Here is a 10,328-nt window from a genome sequence, read left to right on the forward strand (position 1 = left end):
TCCTCTGCCAAGCTTCCTGCCCCTCCTAACTAACTGATTTAACTTTCTCCATCATCAAACACGAAGCCAAGGACTATTTATGGCAATTATGAAATATCTGGACAATAGTTTATTTGTTTATTTAACACATATTTATTGAGCACCTACTAGGTGCCAGTTTTAGGCGCTGAGGTCACAGCAACAAATGAAACAACAAAAATTCCTGCCCTCGTGGGGCTTCTGCTTCCATGAAGGCAAAGACAATAAATGAGTAAAAAATATGGAAGAGGGCACTTGCTAATGAGTGCTATGGGGACAATTAGGCAGGAAAAGGAAAACAGGAAATCCTAGTGGCTGAGGGGCTGTCATTCTACCCAGAATGCACTGAGGTTGAGGCTGCTTATGTGAACATAACCCACCGATTCTTTTAAAGCACATCACTGAAAGCCAACTACTCACACCCATTTCAAACACGGCATTAGTGCATAAGCTGCTGTCTTCTAAGCAAGTTGCATCAACCAGCTTTACATCATAAGCATGACTTTGGAGTCTGATGACCGAAGAGCCTGACTACAAAGCAAAAGGAGATTATCTAAGCTAAACCTCACCACGACACCTGGGACGGGGAACAATGAACAGGATTCATGTCAACGTGGACGTGACAGGTACCTAATACTTTGCTGAAAGCAGGTTTTGTTAAAAGTGGGAGAGAACAGGAGAACCCTGAGTGTTTGAATGTGAGATCGAGTGGGGGAAAAGTGAGGATGCAAAACACACCTCCATCAATTTCTAAACTTTATTCAAGATGTATATGTATAACTGAATCACTTTGCTGTACACCTGAAACTAACACAACATTGTAAATCAACGATACCCTAATATAAAATAAAAATTGAATTAAAAAAAGAAATAGCTCAGCTCAAAGGGGATCTTGTTCACAATGTTCATGTCAAGTTTTCTTATTTACCATGATTGCTGATTAATTACGTTTTCTCCATATAAAATGTGTGATATTTTTATGATGCTGTTCAAAACTTCATTCATTTATTCATATATATTTATATTTATCCAACAAATACGTATTGCACTGCAATAAGGTCTATAGAGATGGGTAAGTGAGGATCTTGTCCTGTAAATCACTGGCTTCCAAACGTGGCTGTTTATCAGAAAAAGAAATACTTATAGTTAATAATAATTTAAATAATGTTTATATAATTAAAACATATGATTTTATATGAATCATATGTTTTAATTATGATATTATAATTTTAAACATATTATATTTTAATATGTTTAATATGTTTTAATTATGATATTATAATTATAAACATATGAATTATAATTAAAACATATAATTAAAACATATATTAACGTGTAAGTTAATAGTTTGGCTAACACCTTTCCAGAAACATTGCTATTTTGTTTGTTTTCTCTTTTCATTTTTCTTGCATTGATTTAGGTAGTTTTAAAATACATTTCTGTGTGGGAAGAGAAAGACTTCCTCATTATAAATGTTAAAAATATATATAGGATCATAATAAATTAATTAAACATTCTGAAGGCTTGAACAAAGCATGATTTTGTTAAATTCTTAATATAGCTAAGTGATAGCTGTTTAGCTTTTAACTTGTGTTTGCTATATTAAATAGTGCCATGTTTAGCATCTTTGTGTATACATTTTCCAGATGTGGAATTGTTAAATTACCCTAAGTAAAGCTACACCCACCAACATTACACAAGCATGTGGAGGAAAACATGTTATGTATAGCACGGCGTTTTGTGGTTCAGGTAAAGTTGATTATTGTAGATTTGTCCCTTCGGGGTTTCTGTAGATGCGTGCAGAAATGGGACTTGGAGCTGGCTAGAGAAATATTTGTTCTAAATATTAAAGTCTGTTCCTACTTCTAAAGCAGCAACTGCGTCTAAATAGACAATAGAACGAAGGAAAAATATGTCTAATTTTGGGCATAGACCCACGATCGGTTTTGAGGCAAAGACCCTAAAAGTGAAAAGACTGCAGACATAAGCTAATGGTGTGGGTAGTTCTGACCCCCGTGTGGTGGAGACTGCCTTATGCTTTATTTTGTTTTTGTTTTTGTTTTTTTTGCGGTACGCGGGCCTCTCACTGCTGTGGCCTCTTCCGTTGCGGAGCACAGGCTCCGGACGCGCAGGCTCAGCGGCCATGGCTCACGGGCCCAGCCGCTCCGCGGCATGTGGGATCTTCCCGGACCGGGGCACGAACCCATGTCCCCTGCATCGGCAGGCGGACTCTCAACCACTGCGCCACCAGGGAAGCCCTGCTTTATTTTGTTAATGCAAATAGCGGCCGGCAAACAAAAATAGCAGCTAACATGGCTTTGGGCTAGATACTTTACCGTAATTCTCTGATTTTATGTTCAGGAGTACTCTAACAGGAAGTGCCTTGAAGTAAAAGAAGTGACTTGAAATCACAGATGGAACCAGGGCTTAATCTAGGAGGTTTGAGTCTAGAGCCATGCCCTTGACATTAGTTACCCTGACTTTGATACTTTGTAGATATGAAAATGAAAATAAATTCTTAAGGGTATGTTAAACGAAATTAATTTTATTTGAGTAAGATACTAAGTCGTTGATACCTAGACAGTATTTTTTTTAATTTAAAGTGCACATAAATTTATTGTTTCAAAAATATTTGAGCACTTCATATTTGCAGGCACTGGGACATGTTACAGTGGCTGGGACAGACGTGGGCCTGGATTTCATACAGGTGTTGTCCTGAGGAGGGGGCAGTAGGCAAGCAGGCCCCCCTGCAGGATGCCCAGTGTGCCATGGGGTACAAGGGGAGGACCCAACTTTGGACCTTAAGTCCAGGATTATCTTTTAAGCAGTTGAAAGCTAAACAGAAGTGGTTAACTTCACATACACCTCTTAAAAACAAAACTGAGTCTTGTCTAAGAATCCTACTGGAAATATTAGACAACTGTGACATCCAAGGTTCATGGATAGGTTATTTTTAATTTTCTATCTGCCCTCATGGTATGATCAGAATTTCAGATAAAGCTTAGAAAACTATGTAACTTTTGGAAACTTGGCAGTTTTCTTCAGTTTAGTGTTTCTCATAATTTATGGATCTCATGGGAAAGTTGTTTATCTCTGGTTTCTGGGATTTGCTAGAACTCTGTAGAAATCATCTTACAGGCAGCTTTTGGAGAGAGAAAAATTTCCCAAATTTACATTTTAACCTTTTTACCAAAGTCTATTGATACCAGGTTTCCCGGCTGCTGGTCCGGATACATTTAAATGGGCTTCACTGTGTGTGTTGGGTGTGTCCCATGGCGACGGTCATGCCCAGCACTGCCTCTGTGTCACTCGGGCACCGGTGATCTTCTTGTGAAAAGTACTAGTCCTGTCTTTGCTCACTGTACATCTTTAGGATGTGCACTGTCTGACACAGAGTAGCTGCTCAATGGTTTTTTGTGGGATGAAAGAAGTGTATGTCCGGGGAAACTTTAAAATGTAGATAGAAAAATAAGGGGATTGATATTGGGTTGTCTGTTAAGGCAGCCTCTTTTCCATGCTTCAGATTCTCTTTGTCTGCTTCTCTTGTACATGTACACTATCTAGCCACCTTAGGTGAACAAAAGGTTGCAACAGCTAAAATTTCCACAGCTTATTCTATTCCCCAGTGTCAAATCACAGCTCTCAGTCAGTGGCCTCACCAATTCTCTAAATATCCTGGGGGAGCATTTGGAACATGTGCTTTGAGGAAATTTGTTTTCAAAATAGAAAGTGGATTTCTAAGTGTTTCTTCAAGGAGGATAGCAGAGGAAGGATGGTATGTTCTAATTACCTTTGTAATTGGCACACATTCTATGTCAACTTATTGTAACTGAAAGGAACATATTGGGTTTTTCTGCTTTGAGCTGCTGACCTCAGAGGAAAGCACAGGGTGTGTGCTGGGTCTGAGCTCAGAACGCTTGCATCACTTCAGAAGTAATGGGCAATATTTTCAGCAAAGCTAGATGATATTCACCACCTAATTCCTTTCACTTCTTTTAGTGAAGACACTGAAAGAACTGATTTTAATCTGAGGATACCTCTTTCAAAGAAATCTCAAGAGATTGACTGCTACTAGAGAAGGTAAAAGATATGAAAGTATTTGTTACAAGCGAGGAGAGCTTTAAAACAATGTAGAATAGGAAATGTACACCTAGTGACCTCTCCCCTACCTTGGAAGATAGTGAAAAGTATCTGATAGGGATGGCGACTGTCACTGAATATGGATGTTAGACTTACTTTCTAATGGAAAGACAACAAAGGCTGCACTCTGTGGGTATTCAACGATCAGACGAAACTGTCGAGAAGCATGAAGGTCTTACCGGAACATTGGTTCAAAAAAGTGTTCTAGCACCGGGAAACTCTTAACACCATATAGAGAAAGGAAGCCCGGATTGATGTGAGGTTGCCTACCTAAAATGATCACAGGAGACGTATAGATGGAAAACTATTTGACGCATTATTCTTTCCCCAAGCAATTTTGTATTGATTTTATAGTATATCTTTCACCTAAATGTTTAGAGTGAATCAGTAAAACTATGGATTCTTTCATCCAATCACCTTACATCAGGAAGTATTGAGTAATTGTGACACAAGTGTATATACAATTATCTCTATTTTGTATAAATGAGTATGTGTGAAGTTTTTAAAATATTGACTTTAATTCAGTTGAATTAAGAACTGTGATAACCTATATGAGAAAAGAATTTGAAAAAGAACAGATATATAGATATATGTATAACTGAATCTCTTTGCTGTACACCTGAAACTAACACAACTCTAAATCAACTATAGTCCAGTAAGATTTTAAAAAATAAAGACAAAACAAATAAAAAAGAATTATAGACTAGGAAGGGTGGTATGTGTATAAGTGTGTATTTATGTGTGACTGTTATGAAGCTAAATAAGTTAGTGAACATTTATGTGAAATGTGTTTTATTCAGTATGACAGCCGTCATTGTAGGAAATAGAATCAGTTAAACTTATGTCATTCGATTTGAATATTTAAAATTTGCATAATATGAATGACTTTTCTTATTTGCTTTATAATGATATACACAGTGGTACAAATGATTTTTCTACCCACACTCTTTCTAGTGGGGTTCCAATATATATGATATAAAATAAATATCCTGAAATGATATATTCTCCTAGTGATCTAATAATAGACATTTCACTAAAGCCATAAGTAGCTGGAAATAACTGATGAATAATATGTCTGAGAATCTTTTATGATTTGGGGAATATAAGACGGGGTGAAATACATCAGCTGCAAAAGCAAAATTCCCCGGGAACATAATTGCCCATTAACCATGTCTTTTACTTTGTTATTAATGGATAAGAGAAGGGAATCCCAGGACAGTGGAAATAATTCCACGGGATAATTAGAGGAATGAAGAATGTAAGGGAAACTTCCCAGTAAGTGGCACATTATATATATATATATATATATATATATATATATATATATAAAAATTATATATATATATAAATGTATACTTCATTCTTTCAATTACAGTTATTTCATACTTTCCCACATGATTGTTAATATAAACCAGGTTTCATTTGTTAAATACATAGATCTTGTTTCAAATTAATGTACAAAATTTGTTGGCAATTATGAATCAAACTTGCTATATCTGAATGCATAAATATAATGTAGTATTTCTATTTTAAGATCTAGCATAGTTTCATTATGCTTTTGGACTTCCTTCCTAATACATTTTATTATAGTGTTTTAGTCCATAGAAAGTCTAAGATGATTAAGGATTCTTACCCAAGAGGAGAGAAATCACAATAATTCCTTTCTGGAAGAGTTCCTTTAACTCAGTTTAATACATTTATGTGAGAAAAGGCAGTTGGAAAACATGTTTCACATAAACATTAACTAACTACTTTTTTTTTAACATCTTTATTGGAGTATAATTGCTTTACAAATGGTGTGTTAGTTTCTGCTGTATAACAAAGTGAATCAGCTTTACGTATGCACATATCCCCATATCTCCTCCCTTTTGTGTCTCCCTCCCACCCTCCCTATCCCGCCCCTCTAGGTGGTCACAAAGCACGGAGCTGATCTCCCCGTGCTATGTGGCTGCTTCCCACCAGCTATCTATTTTACATTTGGTAGTGTATATATGTCAATGCCACTCATAAGCTGGGACGAAGTGAGAGAGTAACTAATGACTTTTATGTCAGCGTGTAGAAGCATATATTAAACCTGTACGTCTGTAGACAGACTCTTCCCCAGGACTCTGTTATAACTATTTGACTTTTTCCTTAGTATTCACAATTACAGTTGAGAAATCCAGTGTTAGTTTGAATCTCTTTCTCAGCCAGGTAACCATTTTTGTTTCCAGAAAATTAGATTATTCTATTTATAGAATTTTGACAAGGAGATATCAATATAGGCTTTTCTATTAATAATCTTACCCAGAAGACTAGGACACACTTTTTCCTTAATAATTTAAGTCTACCTTCAGCTCAAGAAAAATTTCTCTTGATTCTTTGAATGTGAATCCTCTGTAACTTTAACACACTCTCTCCCTTTTTAGTACTCGGTGGATACTTTTGTCCTAATAACTCAAGTCTATATTCAGTTTAAGTGATTTTCTTTCTTTCTTTCTTTTCTTTCTTTCTTTCTTTCCTCTTTTCTTCTTTTTTTCTTTTAATACTTCTCCACCATTTACTCTATTAGCTTCTCCGGATACTTCTAATACATCTGCACTGTATCTTCTTGATCTGTATTTCTTGTGTCTTAAGCCCCCTTCCCTACGTTCCATCTTGTTTTCTTTTTAAGTTAGGGAAGAATTGTTCAAGATGAGACTCCAAATTACCAATTCAGTTATCTGGAGCATCTATTATGCAATTTTAGCCATTTATTGAGTTTTAAGTTTTAGTGTTTAGAATTTACTAAATTCCAAGAATACTTTCTGATTCTCAGTGGATCCTTCTGCAGCCTGTTCTTTTATGGATGTAATAGGCTTGAAACCAAGTTTCACAATTTTTTAAAATTAATTACTTTATTATTTTTTAAAAATTTATTTTTGGCTGTGTTGGGTCTTTGTTGCTATCTGCGGGCTTTCTCTAGTTGCCAGGAGCAGGGGTTACTCTTTGTTGTGGTGCGCAGGCTTCTCATTGTGGTGGCTTCTCTTTTTGCAGAGCATGGGCTCTAGGCACGTGGTCTTCAGTAGTTGTGGCACGCGGGCTTCAGTAGTTGTGGCACACAGGCTTATTTGCTCCGCGACATGTGGGATCTTCCTGGACCAGGGCTCAAACCCGTGTCCCCTGCATTGGCAGGTGGATTCTTAACCACTGCACCACCAGGGAGGTCCCCACAATTATTTTCAAAAAATAAGTTATGTCCTGTTTCTGCACTGTCTGTTTTTGTGGTTTGTTTGCTTGTTTTTAGGGAGCATTTTAATTGCTTGTTTAGTTTGATTATCCTCTTTCAGGTTGCTGATTTTCCACAAATGATCGAAAGTGTCTTATCCACATTTATGGATCAGTGGCTAAGCTGATCCGCACCAGGGGCCATCAGGAATTGTGTGAGCCATGGTTGAATTTCCCTTTGAAGATGGAGGTTGACTTTGGGGACCTGAATTTCATTCATTCAACAAATATTTATTGCATCTAATAAATTAGCAAGCTACCGTGAACTAAGCACTGTTCTAGGCACTTGGGAAACAGTGATAAAGAAATAGATACTAATCGCTGGCCATGGGGAAATGATATTCTGGTGGGGAGAACAAGACAGGGCAATACACATAATAAATAAATATTCTGATGTGTTACAGGGGATAAGTACTAGGGAAACAATAGCAGAGTAAGGAGGGTTGGAAGTGCTGGCAGGGAAGGGAAGTTGCAACTGTAATTGAACAGTGGGGTCAGGGTGGGTCTTACTGAGAGGATGACATTTGAGCAGAAGCCCACCTGAAACTGGTGAAGCAGCAGCCAGGAAGCCAACAGGGAACAACAGGTATGATGACAGCGATGCCGGAATGCATCTGGAATGTTCCAGGAACAGCAAGGAAGTGACTGTGACTGCAGTGATGTGACTGAGGGGAGAAAAACTGGGGATGGGAAACGATGTAAGACTGGATCATCTGAGGTCTTGTGAACTTTGGCTTTTGGTCTGAGTGAAATGGAGAGCCGTCAGAAGGTTTTGAGTAAAACAATGAGCTGATTTGATTAATTGTAAGAGGATCACACTGGCTGTCATGCTGAGAATAATAGCAAGAAGGCGAGAGCGGAGGCCGGGAGACCAGCTAGATTATTACGATGATCAGAGGAACAGCAATGGTGATGAGGCTAGTGTGCCCGCAGTGAGGGTCACTTGGATTCTAGATGTACTTGAAGACAATGGGGGTTGCTGATATCTCGCACGTGGGGTATGGGAGAAAGACGGGAGGCGAGGATGACACCCAGATTTTAGGTCTACGTGCCTAAAGCGAGGAGTAGCGATTACTGAGACAAGGAATGCTGGGGTGTAGCAGGTTTTAGGGAGAGTCCAGGAATTCCATTTTGCACATGCTATATTTGAAATACTTGTTTGACATCCAAATACAGTATAGATGTCGCCAAGGCATTCGGGCATGTACGTATGAGGATGGGAGACGTCCAGGGTAAAGATATTAGTCTGTGAGTCATGGGCTCACAGTGGTATTTCAAGCTATGGACTCACACAAGAGAAGTAGATGGAGAAGAAGCGTACGCACTGAGCCTGCAGGTGGCTTTCTGGTCCCGATTGTTAGCTGGTTGGCATGTTTCTGTTCAAGGTGTTGGAAGGGTTAGGGTTAGGATTAGGGTTAGGGTTAGGATTAGGGTTAGGGTTAGAGATGACAGCATGCTGACAGCAGGGAAAGCATCCTTACAGGAGGAACACTTGAGAGATTTCTTTGCCATCTCTGGCGAGTTACTGCTTACTGGAGGAAGGAATGTGAAAAGCCGCAAGTGAAATGGAGGATGGCCTCCTGCACCTCCAGCCTCACTGTACGTGAGGGTCCACTGGGAGTGGCCTCATTTCACAGAGAGGAGCAGTTTGCCAGTCGACACGTGGCATATGCTTCAACTGCACCCTGGACAAGAAGAGCAGAGCAGGGCACAGCCCCCAGGCTTGCAGAATGTTCCAGGGCAGGCTCAAGGTGGAAGTTAGCTGTAGTTGAGTTCAGAAAATGTGTTTATTTACCTTATCCAGAGGTCCCCTCTTTGACCTGAATTGGGTCTTAGGACATTCATCTATAATTAGGTGTTTTGCAAAATGATCCTTTTGTTTTTATTCTATAGAAATTATATAGTTTCTGGGTCATTAGTATGATCTTGCTTCATCTATTTTATTCTAGTGCTATAATGTATGTGTGTGTGTGTGTGTGTGTGTACACATGAGAGTTACCAGTCAATGGGATTTGGGAAAAGCAGACTTTTCTTGAAGTAGAAGCCATTTACAAAGTTTCATTGTGTTTCAAGGATAGATATATTTAAATTACTTAAAACTTTTTTTTCTCTGAAGGCACATGAGATTAAAAAATTACCAATCATAAAAGGACCAAGTAAATATTTAAAATGTAAAATATAGTTTACTTTTAGTCCTAGATGTTACAATGTTAAAAAATATCGAGAAGCATGAAGTCTCCAGAGTCATTATAGCTACAACTGTGTAAATAGCTTGCTTCAAATGATATCAAAAGGAGAGTTAACCTCATTAGATGTAATTCTAACAGCAAGAGAGCCAAATGCATGGCAACAATTGTATCTGGAGATTAACTGGAGGGATGCTGTCCTTATAAAGGCTAGGATTCAATGAAACTTTACTCTGTGTAATTTTCATTTGCAAAGTGATGTTTCTTCTTACAACAACTTACTAATATGGTTTACTTTGGGGGTCTATAACCAATTTTGCTGTCCATGTTATAAAATGAAAAGCAGTTAAAATACCAGATTTAGAAAAACAATACACTTGACCATAGGGACATTCTGCGATTGATCATATTATTTGTGATGTGACAGATGCAATGAAGCTAGAATGAGAAGGAGACATCTAATTTTGTGTATACTAAACAGGAGAAAAAGGTGACATAGTAAATCCCTAGCCACTGTGCTTTGATGCTAAATAATAGTACTCAATTTATATTCGAAGTACTTTCCATAAATTAACAATACTACTCTTTCAAAAGAATGTACCAGATTTTAGATGGTTTAGGAGATAACGTTGAGTTACTCCACAAGCGTTTTTGAAAGAGGTTGCTGATAAGACAAAGATGGAAGATATACAATATACATGTATTTAATATAGTAAATTCTACAAAGCAGATTGTATT

The sequence above is a fragment of the Lagenorhynchus albirostris genome, chromosome 1 (assembly GCF_949774975.1).
Source record: "Lagenorhynchus albirostris chromosome 1, mLagAlb1.1, whole genome shotgun sequence".
In the NCBI taxonomy this organism is placed as follows: Eukaryota; Metazoa; Chordata; class Mammalia; order Artiodactyla; family Delphinidae; genus Lagenorhynchus; species Lagenorhynchus albirostris.